We start from the raw sequence: 15,904 nt of genomic DNA, 5'->3' as shown, positions 1-15,904 counted from the left end.
GGTTATTTCAGGTAACAATCGACAGGAAATGATTGTAGCTGCCTGGGTGGTCACTTTTCCAGGGGCTGCTGGGATTGAGTCTCCGTCCTCTCCCGTCTCTCATCTATGGCTGCGAAGGGAAATGAACCACTTTTGTACACAGCAAATCCTTTCCTCGGTTCTCCTTCCTTCCTGCTCTCCATTTGGCCAGTTGAGTTTGAGAAAGTGAAGGTAAGAGTTACACTTTGGGGTGTTATTTACAGTAAGCACATGGGTGCCCTCTACAACCCAAATTGGGAAGGAGAGTCTTAGAAAAGGAAAGAAAGAAAGAACAAACAATCAAAGCCAAACAACGTAACTTGTAGCATCTGTTTGCTTTTTCCTCTTTGTGATTCTACGCTTTTTTTGGGGGGGTGGGGGTTCGAACGCATTCCCCCACTACCACAAACCATGCAGTTGAGTTTCCCAAATTTGAGGAAGTCGCAGGGGTCAGCGCATCCTCGGAAGGGCAGTGGATAAGCCTGGCTCTGGGGAAGTCACCTGCGTGCTCATGGATGCTCCCGGGCCAGGTAAGTATTCTCTGTCTTGTTTCTGAGATGCTACACACAGGGTCCCCAGGTGGACTATTCACAGTGTTCCCGACACTGTCTGCATCATAACCCGCACCATTCATGCCTGGTGAAAGAACTCTGCTTTGGGTTCACAGAGCGGACACTTTGGTGAGCTCGAGGTAGCAGGCAGGGTGCAGCCCAGGCAGGCAGGATGGGAAGCAGTTTCTGTTGATGGTGTGTGGCTGTGAGCCTTTCTGCCGCTTCGACTAAGACAGCGAGCAGTGCCTGTTTGATGTTTGGTCTTTGGGAAGGAGACCCAAGAGAACATGAGCTGGGCTTGTCTGAAAATCAAAGTCCAAATTAAAAATTTATTCCAGTGTTTGAAAAACTCCTGGCCAAAACCTTCATATGGAAAAAAAAAAAAAAAGGTACAAAAACTCTCTGGTTTCTTCAGCATCTCCAGTTGAGGACTAGAAGATTTATTTTTAAAAATAATCAACTAAAAGCAAAGGGCAAATAGTTCTGTAAGCAGACCCAGGTCAGATAGCTTTGCTAAAGCTTCAAGGGAAGCTGTCTGTTTAACCACTTTGGGCAAGTGGGAAGCTACATGTAGTTTAGTAATCGGTTTTGAATCCTCTTCTCCTTGCCTGTTTGATCATTTGGTTCTTCTCTGAAACTGGAGGACAGAGAACAAGAAAAGGCTCCCATTACCCAGCCCCGCCCACTCCGCAGCCCCGCCCACTCCACAGCCCCACCCACTCTGCAGCTTCGCCCACTCTGCAGCCCCGCCCTCACTGTGTTCAGCAGAAAGTCGTAGGGGAGGATTATTTTTTTTTTGTATAAAATGATATTTTATTTAGCTAATATACATTTAATATTTAAAATGTAAATACAAATTCCAATGATACAGATTCCTACTTTCCAACATATAGCCGATATGACTAAAAGATAGTCGTATAAGACCTCTAATAAATAAAAACATTAATTTTATCTTTATTACTATGGAGACTCAGTAAATAGAATTACATTGAGGAAGGATTTTATATTAGTATAAATACCATAATTTCTTAATATTAATATTTTCATAATGGGCTTCAAATATCAAGGACAATGGCACTGGGTTTTGATCCTACTGCATGAACTGGCTTTGTGGGAGCCTAGCCTGTTTGGATGCTCACCTTCCTGGACCTGGATGGAGGGGGGAGGACCTTGGACTTCCCACAGGGCAGGGAATTCGGACTGCTCTTCAGAGGAGGGGGGGGGCGGATGGAGTGGGGGGAGGGGGAGAGGAATGGGAGGTGGGGAGGAGGCAGAACTTTTTTCAATAAAAATAAAGAAAGAAAGAAAGAAGAAAGAAAAAAGTTAAGAAAGTGATCAAAACAGGAAAAATTAAGAATAAATAATATTTTGAGTGAATCTATTCTGTTTAATTGATTCCTTCTTATATCTTGATATTTGGGGAGGATTTTTTTAAAGCTGTCAGTTGGGGAGGAAAATAAAGATGGCAGACCAAACCATTGACTAGTAATGATGAAACTATTAGTCATAATGGACATTTTATTATACAGCAATAGGTTAAAGAAAAAAGTGAAAAATAAACAATAAAATTCAATCAGGGCGTTAAGCAAATTATTTTAGGAAAAAATAGAATTAACCCAATATGAGAGCCTTTTTAGTGAGGTGTTGGAGAGAAGAAACCAAGTCTAAGGGCAAAGCAACCAGAGGAAGGGTTGGGACCAAGACTCATCATTCACAATGAAAGCAGAGAGTAGAAAGGGAGAACAGAGGAGCCAGGTCAACAGTCAAAGCCAAGGGCAGACAGCCCTGGCAGGACTAAGACGCAGCACCCTGCAGAACTGAACCCAGGCTCCCAGGTGAGTTTGCACAGGTCCTCTAGCACAAGAGCATTGCTAGTCTAGTGTGTAAGCTTTACATTTTAAGTTTAACTTGGGTACAGTTTCCTACTTAGTTTATAGTTTGATAGACTTTGTGTGAACCCACTCACTTCTCCACCACTCCAATCTGGTCATGAGATAGGGCCCTCAACGCAGAGCTGTGTTCCCCAACGTCATTCTCCAGAAGAAGGCCTCCTTTAGATATCTCTCATCATGGACTTGTTTTCTCTCCCCCACTTTTTGTGAAGGGCACTTAAGGTCATAAAATATTTTTATTGCGTCCTCCACTCATTTAATATTATATTTATGATTTGTATTTGTATTAGACAGGAAGAGGAAATTTGTTTATTCTCACTGATTTAGAACACGCCATGTTTCCATATGTAGTTTATAGAACTGTAGTGTAAATAGGCATTTATAGGCTTCCAGTCTTTTGCTAGTAAAGATGGCATTGCTATGAACATTCTTGTGTATATCTTTTGCTGTCTGTATGCATTTCTGTGGTTCTGTTCCTAGGGGAATGGCTGAGTCATATGGTGTACATATGTTAGCTTCAGTACACACCACAGAGTCTCTCTCAAAGTTGATGCACCTGGCAACCTTCACACTAACTGTGAGGGCTTCCTGCTGTCCACATCCTCAGTATTGTCAATTTACCTCCGATTTATAGCAAGTGGCTTCAACTGAATGGTGGCTTAAGTTTGGACTGATGAATTTGCCTATTTTCCAAAGTTTTTTTTTAAAGAAATAAATTGAGCTATTTTATTTTGTGAAGAGACGATTCAATTATTTTGTCCATTATTAATGTATTATCTATTTTTGCTTTATATAGGAGATCTTAAATATTCCAGACATAAGACATGTTTGTATGCTTACAAAAGAGTGTTATATGTGTGTTTGTGCAAGTGCAATGTGCATGCGTGTACAGCTGCAGAATGCATGTGTGTGCAGCTGCAGGGTTTGTGTCAGGTGTCTTCCTCAATTTCTCCCACCTTATATATTGAGGCAGTTTCTCTCTTTTTGAAAATAGTATATTTTTTATTAATTCTTTGAAAATTTGTATTTGATCATATTCACATCCCCCCCCCACTGTTTCCGAATCTAATCCCCCTCCCTACATACCCAACTGTGTAATTTTTTTTTCCTGAACCCATTGATTGTGGTTTGTATTATCCAAATACTTCTGAGTGTGGGCCCTACCCTGAAGCTTGGCTCACCTACCAGCAGTCACGCCCAAAAGGAAAATCTCCCCTCCTCCTCTAGCAATTGTCCATTGCCAATACCTCCTCAGCTAGGAATGGCATTTTGTTCCACCATCCCTCTCCATGCAGGGATTTTGTCTGTTTGAGCTTGCACAGGCCTTGTGCCTGCTGTCATAATCACTGTGAGTTCACGTCTGTGACGGCCCTATCGAATTCAGAGAACGTTTGCTCACTGTAGTCACTCACCACTTCTGGCCCTCATACTCTTTCCACTCCCTCTTCTGGAATGATCTATGAACCTTCAGAGCTGGGGTATGATATAAATGTCCACTTAGGACTGAATGAACATTCCACAGTCTCTTCTTCTGGAGGCATGGCGTCTGCAAACTTGGAGCTCTCCTGGACTTTACATGAGTTCTGGGGCTCCAAATCCTACTCCTCACACTTAGCAAGCACCTTACCTAGAGAGCTATCATCCCAGCACTAGAATATACACATTATCATACGCTTCTCCTTCTTGCTTTTTATTTTTTTAAACAATATTTTCATTAATTCTTTGAGAATTTCAAATACTTTGAGAATTTCACATTCACCCCTAGTGTCCCCCACTAGCTTCTCCTGGATCCACCCTCTCTTCCTAATCCCCATGCTTAATGTCAAATCTTCTCTCTCTCTCTTTTTCTCTCTCTGAGACTACCTTGCAATAGATAACCCCATCCTCTCACTCTTAACAATCTTTCCACCTCTTCTTCTGTGATGTTCTCTGAGCCTTACATATGGCGGTTCTGTTGTAAATGCATTAATTGGGGGAAGGTACCCTACAATCAATTGGTCTCTGCCTTTTGACCAGTGTTACGTTCATGTTTTCTCTTATTTGTGAATCTGTAGATGTAAGTAGATAACATGAAGTAACCACAGATACCAGGAAAGTGACATGAGTGACATGAGATACAGGAGCACGAGAAGGGGTGATAGCAGGACACAGTTGCTATGGAAGGCACAGTTGCTATGGAAGGCACAGTTGCTATGGAAAGTAAATGGGAAAACGAGTGGTTGAGTCTTACCAGGGAGGGAAGAGTGGGGAGGAAAGAAAGAAACAGAAAGACAGGGAAGGGGAGGTAATTGCACTAAGGATGTTTGAAAAATCCATTAGGAATTATATTACTTTATGGTTACTTAAAATTAATATATGCATACATACACATACATACACAAAATATTATTTATACTTATTTTAACTTTAACTAGTACACTAATTATTATATTAAAACATTATATTAATATATTTGTTAATAATATAATATATTAACATGTTTATTAATAATGAATATATTATTATATAATATATATTAATTAAAGCTTTATACCAGTTAGGATGACAATGCTACCCCCAAAACCATAGATTTATCTAACAAAATCTCAGTGCCAGGCATGGGAAACCTTTCTAGTTGTTGGCCAGAAGAGTGCAAGAGACTTCCCAGAACAATACAGGTTCCTGCCATTGCTCTCACAGTCTTCCAGAAGAGAATGTTAGGCTATTGCTAAAGACAACACACACTTAGGACACAATGTTTTGGGGAACTGATCTGAATCTGACCTGGAGGTCTCTTTACTAAGGACCACGTCTGGAAGTACTGGAAGGATCCTGGAAGCTGCCATGGAAGGAAAGAATCAATAGTTCTACCCAGCTGAGATGTCTATGAACACAATGACCAACATGGTAGAATATTCCCAAATACACAACAGTGGCATTTATATCCCGCATGTAACCAATCGGTGGCTAATCAGACTTAATGCCCACTCAAGAGGAAGGAATTGATACCTCTAACTATAAACCTATCCACTGCCTGTGGCTAGAGAGGTTATGGAACCTAGAGGAGAATCTATTACTGCCATTACCTAAGCCAAGGTCATCTCTAACTGAATTCTAAATACTTACCCTTAATTGCATATAAGTATAGCTCCCACTCCTTCTAAGTTTCTTAACCATATAGTTGGTTTTGTTTTTTTTTAATGAAATTTTATTAATTTCAAGAAGACTAATTTCTTAGTGTTTCGTTTTATGGTTAGTGAGTTTTATGTCTTGTTTTGATTGACCCACCCTAAGGTCATGAGGCTGTTGTTCTACTTCATGTTATACAAACTTTATTATTAAACTTTTCCTATTATATCTAAAATCCATGTGTAAACAACATTTAAAAAATAGTATAAGATAGGACCAAATTAATTTTTTCTTTTGGGAATTCAAATAACTGGACCATTTCTTTAAAAGACCGTTCTTTGAACACCACCCTCAGTACGTCCTTGTGCAGCAGATACAGGACATCTGCCCTGATGCTGGACTCTCAGCTCTGTCCTATGGCCCCAGTGTCTCTGATGACACCAGCCCCACGATGCCTTAAGGACCACTGAACTTTGTTGTTAGTTTTTTGTTGTTGTTTTTTTGTTTTTGTGTTTGTTTTTCGAGACAGGGTTTCTCTGTAGCCTTTGATGACTGTCCTGGAACTAGTTCTTGTAGACCAGGCTGGCCTCGAACTCCCAGAGATTCGCCTGCCTCTGCCTCCCAAGTGCTGGGATTAAAGGCGTGCGCCACCACTGCCTGGCTTGGACCATTGAACTTTGAACTCTCACCTTCCTTCTCCTTAGGTTTTGTCTCGACTATGTTGTATCTTTTGCATTTCATATAAAGCTTAGAATTAGCTTGCTAATTTTCATGAATAAAAAAGAAAAGGAAACAAAAAAGGAAGGGAAGGGGGGATAAGAAGGGAAGAAGGGGGGAGGAACATGCCAGGATTCTCGTGGATATTACTACTATGAAGCAATAGATCAATTTGAAAATCATTAATATCTTTACGATGTATGCTTTCCCAATACAATTTACATAGTAAATTGCTTACATCTTGAAAAATGTTCTCTGCAATGTTTGCATTTTTAGATAATAGGTACATAAAGTTGGCTAAATTTATTTATACCAAGTTATTTAATTTTAAAATACTATATAATTTATTTTAAATTATGAATATGAACAAAGTTTTATCAAATATTTTGCTTTGTCTTTTGAGATGGTCATGATTTTTCTTCTTTATTCTGTCACTCTGTTGAATTTTATTGACTAATTTCTGTGTTGAACCAGCCTTGCATTTCTGAGACAACGTTGCTTTGTGATATTTGATCCTTTAAATGTACCTATAGATCTGAGTTTTATATCTGTGACAACATTGCATGTTTCAGCGCTAGCACAGTATTAAGATGATGAAGTAAACTGCCCAGCCACCTATAATTCAGGTGGCAAGTATATTCGGAGGCTCCCTGATTTGAAATCATATCCAAACCCTGGTCCCCATGATATACTTATCTTTGGAGATGGAGAATCAGAAAGCAAAAATGACCACAACTCAGACCAAAGGGGAAAATCTATACTGTAACTAATTTTCCTTCAAAAGGACACAGAGAAGATGAACCTCCCAATAGTAGGTTGTAATGTTGGGAGACTGTGAAGGCCAGGATGGTGAACTGTAATTATCATTTATAATGTATACTCATAATCATATTGCTCCTAGAACATCTTCATTATCTTTCACTTTTGAAATGATTGTTGTTCCCAACAGACTTGGGAATCCACTTTTATTAGGCCCTGATCATCAATCCAAACCTTTTAAGGTAAGAGTGTTGCTACCTCAGAAGCCAAAGAGACATTTCCTAGCTGGAAAGTGAGCACTCCGAAGTCATTAGCCTCCTGGACCTGTGAGCCAGCCCGCCTGTCACCGAGGATACATTGGCCTCAAATTAACCTGCTCCATTTGCCCACGCACGTTGTCCTTCATTCCACAGACTACGTTCTCAAATGGTTTTAGGCAAGCCTTGTTTCATTCCAGAACTGCGTTTCAGGGGAGGGAGGTATGTCTAAAGTGAACTTGGTTTATACAGTTTTATTTGTAATGGAGCATGTGTTTAAAAGAAAGTCATACTCGGTGCTTTGAGAGGCAAGCGTCCCTTGTCTCAACTCATTGATGTCAGAAGTCCTCGCTTGCAAGTCTGCAAGGCCTATCATTTGCTGTTGTAGTAGCTCCATAGTAATCAGGACTTCTCTTCTCACCTTCTGTACTCCCTAACTACAGGATGCTTCAGGCAGCACTGCTCTCCTCAAGCCCCATGGAGGCCTCCCTCTGCACACTGTCTGGCATCTTCTGTCTGTCTGAGCACTCCCTGACTTCCCCCTCGAGTTCACCAGGTCTCCTAGTCCTGCCTCCCACGGGTGCCACTCTGTAGGATCCATGTCCTTGATGATTGCCTTGGCCCGGGCACATTGACCTGTTTATGTAAAGACCCTTTGGACTCCTCGGGGACAACTCACCAGTGACCAGAGGCAGAGCAGCTGTATCAACTCAGCTTGGGGAAGCTCGAGTATCCAGTGATCTTGGCTGTGTGGAGTTTGAAACTAAGCCCAGCATATTACTCACGGCAAAACCAGGGGCCAGCCAACTTAAATAGAGCACTCCCTGAGTCGTTCGCAGGACGATTAGTGAAGGAAGCTCCGACTGAAGAGCTCCTATTCTGTGCCTGCTTCTTATTTTTTTAAACAACATGCTCTCTGCAAGCGAGATGGAGAAAGTGGAAACCTCAAAGAATGTTATTTATTAATTTAAAAAGGTTCAGCCTATGAACACATGCCAGGATCCTTTAACTTGATAACAATGGCCACAGTTCAATCAAGCTCTACCTCTCTTCAGAACGGGGACTGAGGGCTTTGTAAGTAAGCACTGTGGCATTTAATCTCCATGTCAATTCTGCACTGTGGGTCCCATTACTCTTACTCTCTGCAGGTGGGCAAGCAGAAGCCCAGGGAAAGCTCAGGACATACTTCTAAGTGATGGAGTTGCGTTCTTTATTTACCACCTTAGCTGCTCTTCTATGGGTGCAAGTCAGGGACTTTATTGAAGAAGATACCTCAAGAGAAACATGCGGCATTACCCCATAGCTCTGAAGGGAAGCTGGGTTTTGTTTGGGAGAACTCTGCAGGCCAGAAGTTTGGGTGAAATACACCCTACTGAATCAGACAGGGCTTAAATGTGTAGATTTCCAACCAGAAGATCCTTTCATTGGGGGAAGAAAAGGGATCGTTGAATGGACTTACAGAAACTATTTGTATTTTCACATTCTTTTTTTTCTCTCTGCAGGATAACCGAATTCTTTCCAGGTCATGGTTTACTCTCTCTGTTGGCCTTTCTACCTGGGATGGTTTTGAGGGGCCTGAAGCTAAGTCCTTTGTGCCCCACTAGCCAGGCCTGCTGTATCTTTGATTAGGGTACCACCACTGCCCTGCACAGCTGAGCATCCACGTGGACACGTTTATTGGAGCAATGAGAATCTCACTTCTAAACAAAGCCCCGGGAATTCGATTGTTTTCCATGCAGAAAGTTTTCATTTGAAAAAATAACCCTCTTTGTTTAACTAATGAAAAGGAGGGGGTTACCACTCACTTCTCAGGCTGGGTAAGAATTCTACGGGCAGTAATTCTATTTCTTAGTGGAAAATGTTTCGGTTTCTTAATGTTGTTTTGCAGACTGGTCCCTTCCCAGCCCTTGCTCCGAGGACCACACATAAACACACGTACACCCTCATGCATGCACAGTGCTGCATTTTCCACCCTTCCCTGTTGAGGGTTAGGGATGGCTGCATCCTTTTTCCAACACCTGCAGAACAAGAATGAGGTGGGTCAAGAGCTGTCACCCAGCCAGAGGCTTCCTGCTTGTTTAGGAACACAGTGCCTTTCCCAGCCCCATTCTAGCCCCAGAGGCTGGGTGGGCTGTGGAGGAAGGACACTGGACTCTCAACTTTCCTCATTTCTGTGTATCTCTATGTAGAGCAATTTTCTCACCAAATGAACGCTGTGGTCTCTAGCAGGCCCTCCTCATGTTAGTATGAAATGACGAGAGTACTGTCACCTTTGAACTCACTGTGTGGTCAAAGAGCTGCTGAGTGGTCTAGACCACACAAAACAAAATCGGAACACGGCCCCAGGAGGCAGCTCAGCAGAAGGAGAAAACTCATGCACACTCAGTTAGACAGGCCCACTCTGTCAGTTAGATGCCTCAAGTGCTGGGTAAGTGCTTGGTAGACCACTTTGAGCCCCAGAGTCTGGACTTATCAGCCAGGGGTGTGCAAAATCATGAGCAGTATGTCGGCAAAATCTGTCTCTCCCCCCCCCCCCCGTTCTTTTCACTGGCCTTCTGGATGTCCAGCCCCATTTGTATAAAACAAGCCACCTAGAATTGAGAGCTGGCCGGCAGAGCTGAGTGAGAGCCAAGGAACCTCCCCAGGTCTGCTGAAACGCTGCCGTGAGGTGTTGGCATGGCATAGCGTGGCTGTTAGATCCACCACCAGTGGGAACTATGGCATTCAGGGATATGAAGGATTCCTTCTCTCTCCAGATTTGTGAGCAGGAACGATGCATCCACCCCGAGCATGTGGCTTAAACACAGCTGTTCACAAAGCAAGCAGGAGATGCGGGCAAGACGACCATTGTGTGCAAAGAGGCATTTAGAAAACCCCCTTTCCTTACGTGTAAAGAAAAGAACAGCTGTTAGCATCCTGAACAAAGAGCCTTGAAGGTAGATAGGATAGTAAGAAACAAGAGTGCCAGCCACATCAGTTTGGGTTTTAAGTAATGGAAACCTTGCTTCTATAGTAACTACAGCAGATAAATAAATAAGGAATTTATTGGTTTGTGTAGTCTAGACACGTTTTTAGTAAGTTCTTTGGCTGGGGCTAAATACACAAAAATCAGATTATATGGTTAGGGCTAACCACCCCACTCCGTGTGTGTGTGTGTGTGTGTGTTCTTTTTCTGATAAACTTCCCATCTTCAACCCAGGAGCTAGCAGAAACAACTTGTCTCTTTAGCATCTGAGCCCTAAACCTTGGGAAAATCTTAACTGTCCCACCCTAGATGAGTAACTGACTCTAGAGACAAGCCATTATATATTCCTTTGCGGCAGTCGATCAGATGTTAGATGGGTGCCTATTCTGGGCTAGGAAGTGTTCAAGCCACTGGGATACAGTGGTGAGCAGTGCAGGTAGGACCCTGCTCCCTAGAGCTTACTGTACGAAGTCAGCATCTTAGTTGAATCCTGCCGTATCAGGAACCACACAGAAGCATGGCCTCCTCTCAGTTCACAAAGAGGCCAGCATTTTCCCAATGAACAAAAAGCCATGACATAGAGTTATATTTACTGAAGGTAACATATGACAAGCACACCGTGCTTCAACCAGCAGTACAACAGGAGGCCCTGCCTCTCCATGAAGGCATCTCCTGAAATCAGGTAGCGGACAGCAACAGATGACAAATCTGTTTCCAGGGAGACAGTGTGGAGTTCACTAAAGAAACCCTCACATCTATGCGACATGCAAGGCATGCCGAGCAATTCCATCGCAGGGAGGGAAGGGCGAGCAGGACAAGCCTGTAGGTCTTGGCACCTGCCCTTCTCATACCAGCTTCAGGAGGCTTCCAGGAGCCAGAATTTTCAAATCTATACATGTATAGATGTTTTCTTTCACCATAAAAAGACTTCTGGTTATGGTCTCCCTGGTCGCCTTTGAGTTCAGTTCTGGCTTGTCCTGCTCGCCCTTCCCTCCCTGCGATGGAATTGCTCGGCATGCCTTGCATGTCGCATAGATGTGAGGGTTTCTTTAGTGAACTCCACACTGTCTCCCTGGAGACAGATTTGTCATCTGTTGCTGTCCGTTACCTGCTTTCAGGAGATGCCTTCATGGGGAGGCAGGGCCTCCTGTTGTACTGCACGGTGTGCTTGTCATATGTTACCTTCAGTAAATATAACTCTATGTCATGGCTTTTTGTTCATTGGGAAAATGCTGATTTGAGAAAGGGGGGAGGGGTTCTTCTGAAATTCTGTGTTTGGATAGACCAGCATCCTTGCTTCTTAAAGACTTGGATGTGTGGGTTGCTAAGGAACTCTTACCATTTGTTGAGTACCTGTTCTGTGACAATGCTTTGGTTATATAAAGATGAATAGAGTAAAGCTTTGCTTCCTAGGTAGAGTTCTGCACACAGCTCCTGCTACAAAACTGTATAATTGCACCCAGGGATGTATGCAAAGAACATTCCCCCATTGTACGTCCAAGACACTGAGTAGGCGTGCCATGACTGAGAAGGAAATGAATGGATTTTCTTCCTTACCTTAGGATATCTTTACAGAGCCTTGAACAAAAACCTCGGAGATCCTGGAGCGATGAGGACAGGCTCTGGGCCATCTGAGGCCACCTCTTATTAAGCATGCTTAACCTCAACAGAGCCAAGGTAGTATACAGCAAACATCCCCCGGGCTTGCTGGACAATCATTACTTTTTATTATGCTTCTTACTGTCAGGTACTCTGAAATCCACACGGACGGGTCCTGTGATTTCAGGTGGTCCCCAAAGAGAAACTCAGGCATCAGTGATGAGCACAGCGGGAGAGGATGCTGGCTGCCTATCTCAAAAGGGCACATCACCATAATCGCAGATAGCTTGTGAGCATATGCAGAAAGAATGCATCGCAGAAGCAAGTGTCAGGAGCTGCCCGGCAGATAGGGATACACAAGCCAGATGCCCCTCCCTGCTTCCTTCTCCCCCTCAGAAGATGCCTCTAAAATATGTGGTGGGGGCCTGTTTTATCTCTCTGCCCCACAGAACCTCCTCCCAGGAGCCACCTTTGCCGCTATACCACTAAACCCACCCTGGCTCTCCCTTGGGCTGGATGCTGCCTTCATATTTCATGCGGAATGCGGCAGCTTCCCAGGGAGCCTAAGGCATGCCCTGCATTTTGATGCGCTGGCCAGCTCAGAGCATGCCTAATGAGGAGGCTTTCACCACGTGGAGGAGTCAGGCTTGGTGGTGGAGACCAGGAGCAGGGGGACAGCAAGGCGTTGAGGGCCATGGGGGGGGGAGGAGGAGATGGCAGATGCCTTTGTGAGACACCACTTTGTCACCAGAGGGGATAACAGTGGGCCAATGCAAACCACACTAGGATCAGACTAGACCTTCAGAGAAAGAGCAGGGAGCAGCCTTGGGAAAAGGATAAAATTAAAAGAGGAAAGAGAAGGCAGGGGGGGTTAGCCTCTCTAGGTGTTCACCTTGCGGTGGGCAGAACTGGTCATTTCTGTGTTTCTTTCTCTGGTGGGCCCCTCTGAGTTTCCTTAGGGACTGCTTTGTTACCTGGATGATCCTGCTGAAGACAAGGTTTCCCTTCCCTTAAAACCCCATCTACCTTAATTTCATCTGTTGTTCCTTATTTTGACTGGCTCTGTCAAGATGAATTGACTTTTGCTTCCCTGAGAACACTATGGAGTCAGAGCGGGCACCTCTGACCGCCAACCCAAAGCTTTAAAGTGTGAAGAGACACGCATGTGCACGGCCCTCCCAACACTCCCAGCAGTCCAGTTCCAGGGGGCCAGCTCCCCAGTTTGATCTGGTAGCTGCGGCAATCCCATTTTACAGATGTGTATAAAGTGAGAAACCCTCGGATGTCTGTGAGGAAGGCTTATTTATCGAGGGGTAAAATGGGGGTCACGCTCTCACGAATACAGGGGGAAGTGACGCTGTTACCTCTTTGTCTACCAGAGAAGGATGGGGGTGCTCCAGACAAGGCCACAGAATTGTGCTGTACCAGGAAACCTTCTGCGTCCGAGAGAGAGAGAGAGAGAGAGAGAGAGAGAGAGAGCGAGCCTAACTTCAGTTCTTATTCAGTCATGTTTTCTCTAATATGACCCAAATGTCCTTTGTCGAATTCCCACATGTATGAATCAATAGAGTTTAATTTAAGGCTGAAGTGTCAAGCTTCCAGCCTGGACTTTCAGACGAGCTGGCTGCCCATTGAAGGGCTGGAACCCATTCTTCTGCTTGAGCATATAGGGGATGGAGTCACAAGCCATGATCACCAGTTACCTAACATAGAGAAACACTCTGCTTTGGACCAGGAATGTCTCCCAATGGCTCTGCTGAAGGGCTGGTCTCCAGCTTGTGGCAGTCCTGGGAAGACTAGAACTTCTAAGAGGTGTGGCCTATTGGGAGGAAGTCAGACATTGCAGGTGTGTCCTTCAAGTGTGAGTGCTTGACCTCTGCCCCTTCTTGTCTCTATTTTCTCTCAGTTACTGTGGGGTGACCTCTGCAATGGAGTCCTTGCCCTGGATGTTCTGTGCCCTCCTAGGCCTAGAGTCAAGGAACTATGGACTGAAACCTCTCAAACCATGAACACAAATAAATCTTGTCCTCTTTAAGTCTATTTTCTCAGGAAATTGGTCAAAATGAAGGAAAACTGAGCAAGACAGTGTAATAGAAACAAAGCTTTAAATGTTTAGAAAAGATCATTATAATATGGAATCTAAGTTTCCTTTGAAACTGTGACTCCTCTATCTGTCTCTCTGTCTCTCTCTCTGTCTCTGTCTCTGTCTCTCTCTCTCTCTCTCTCTCTCTGTGTTTGTGTGTGTGTGTGTGTGTGTGTGTGTGTGTGTGTGTGTGTGTGTGCTTGTGTATTACCTGTTGTTTTTGCTCTGGGAAAAATAATCGCTGATTGAAGTAGTGTCCCCTTAGTGAATGCTAACCAGATGCTAGACACTTTCTTTGTCATCTTCTTGACATGGAGCCAAGTGAGGCTGTCCCTCTGTGAAGCTGTGAGGGCAGGTTGGAGGTACACTACACATCTCAGGAGGCAGGATAGGAACCATCTTTCCATGAAGTTGTGGGTTTTACCTCTGTAGGAAACATTTCTATCTGGTCATGCCACTTTGAATGTATCTTTACTACAATTCCCTTTGTCAACATCGTTCTTCCTTATTTCATCCATTAGGCTCCTTAAGTAATTCCCTCACAGTACTTCTTTCTGACTCCCCAGATCTAAAATCAAGAGACACCTGCGCGCTAATGTTCACTGCAGCTCTGTTTACAACATCCAAGATGTGAAGTACACTTGTGTCCATTAACACCATGTATAGGTGGAGGTTTGACAGAACTGAGCCTGGTGGTGCTGGGCTGTCATTTCACCCACTGAGAAGGCAGAGGGAGAAGTATCTGAAGTTCAGAGCAGTTAGGGTATAGTGTGAGTTCAAAGCAATCCTGTGCAACTTCATGAGCCTCTGACTCAAAATAAATGCTAGAAGGAGGGTTGTGGACACAGGTAGAGAGTCCTTGCCTGCCATGCCCCAGGTCCCATGCATGTTCTATCCCTACCTAGAAACACGCACACACACACTGGAACACTGCCCAGTTTTAAAATAGAAGAAAATCTTGTAAATGACAGCACGGGGACAATATATAAATAAAATAATCTAAGTACATAAGGACAAGCATTCTTTGAACTTGCTTATGTACAGACTCTAAAATAGTCAAATGTAGAGAGGAAGGTACAGTTGCCAGAAGTGGGGAAAATGCTGAGCGGAGGATCTCAGTTAGGTAAAAGGAGCCTGCTGAAGGCTAGGACCCAGCACAATGCCGATAGCCAATGGCACTCCACCCAGCATAGAAAAAATTGCTAAGGAGCCAGATCTGTGCTAAGCACTAAAGTACACACGTACACTTTTTCTTCACATGGAATTACCTTTTCCTCTCTCTTTCTATGTGTTCTTGACATTCTGTTCTTTCCAAGAGCTGAACAACCTCCAATTTAAAATTTTAGGCTTTATATTGTTATTCTTTTCCTAACTAGAGGAAATCTCAGGTTCTCCAACCTCCACCTGGTTCTCAAGGTAGGACTTTCCACTTTCCAGCAGGTGGTTTATCGCATTTCCATTTACACATCCTCCAGTCTAGGGAGAATGCTGCACGAAAAGGCGGTTTAGCCCTCAGGTCTGAGTTACTGGAGAGGTCTTCACATCTGCCTTGCGAGGAAGCTGCCTCTGCAGCCCACACAGCCAGGGGATCCAATGTCTAGCAGACGGACTTCAGCCCCAGCACTGGTTAACCAAAACTCCATAATGAAGTCCCACAGTCTGGGCTGTATAAACAATGGGAAATTTATGTCTTGCAGTTCTGGACGGTAAAGGTCAAAGGGTCAGTGATCTGCCAGGGAGAACTGTTCCACCCTTTCCCTCGGCCGATGATAAGGTTTCCTAGCAGTCACTGGTATTCCTTGGGCATCTATGTTCACTTGCATCTTCACTGGGCTCTCCCCTATGTGCTCGTCTGTCTCCAACATTCCTCTTTTTACAAGGACAAGTCATATCGTGTTAGTGGTCCACCCTACTTTAGTATGATTTCATCTTAACTGATTATATTTACAACGACT

At 43.9% G+C, this 15,904-nt stretch overlaps 1 non-coding gene across 1 annotated transcript; it reads right to left on the bottom strand.

Moving 5' to 3' along the window:
* Positions 1 to 385: 385 nt before the first annotated feature.
* LOC121448969 lies at positions 386 to 556 on the bottom strand. The gene has a single exon (XR_005974437.1). It is a non-coding gene; the product is annotated as a U1 spliceosomal RNA (small nuclear RNA).
* Positions 557 to 15,904: the final 15,348 nt, after the last annotated feature.

Source organism: Microtus oregoni, unplaced genomic scaffold (assembly GCF_018167655.1).
Source record: "Microtus oregoni isolate MIOR12 unplaced genomic scaffold, Mior012 000005F_ref0000423, whole genome shotgun sequence".
Taxonomy (NCBI): Eukaryota; Metazoa; Chordata; class Mammalia; order Rodentia; family Cricetidae; genus Microtus; species Microtus oregoni.
Note: the sequence above shows the minus strand (reverse complement) of the source record. Positions and strands in the feature narration are given on the sequence as shown.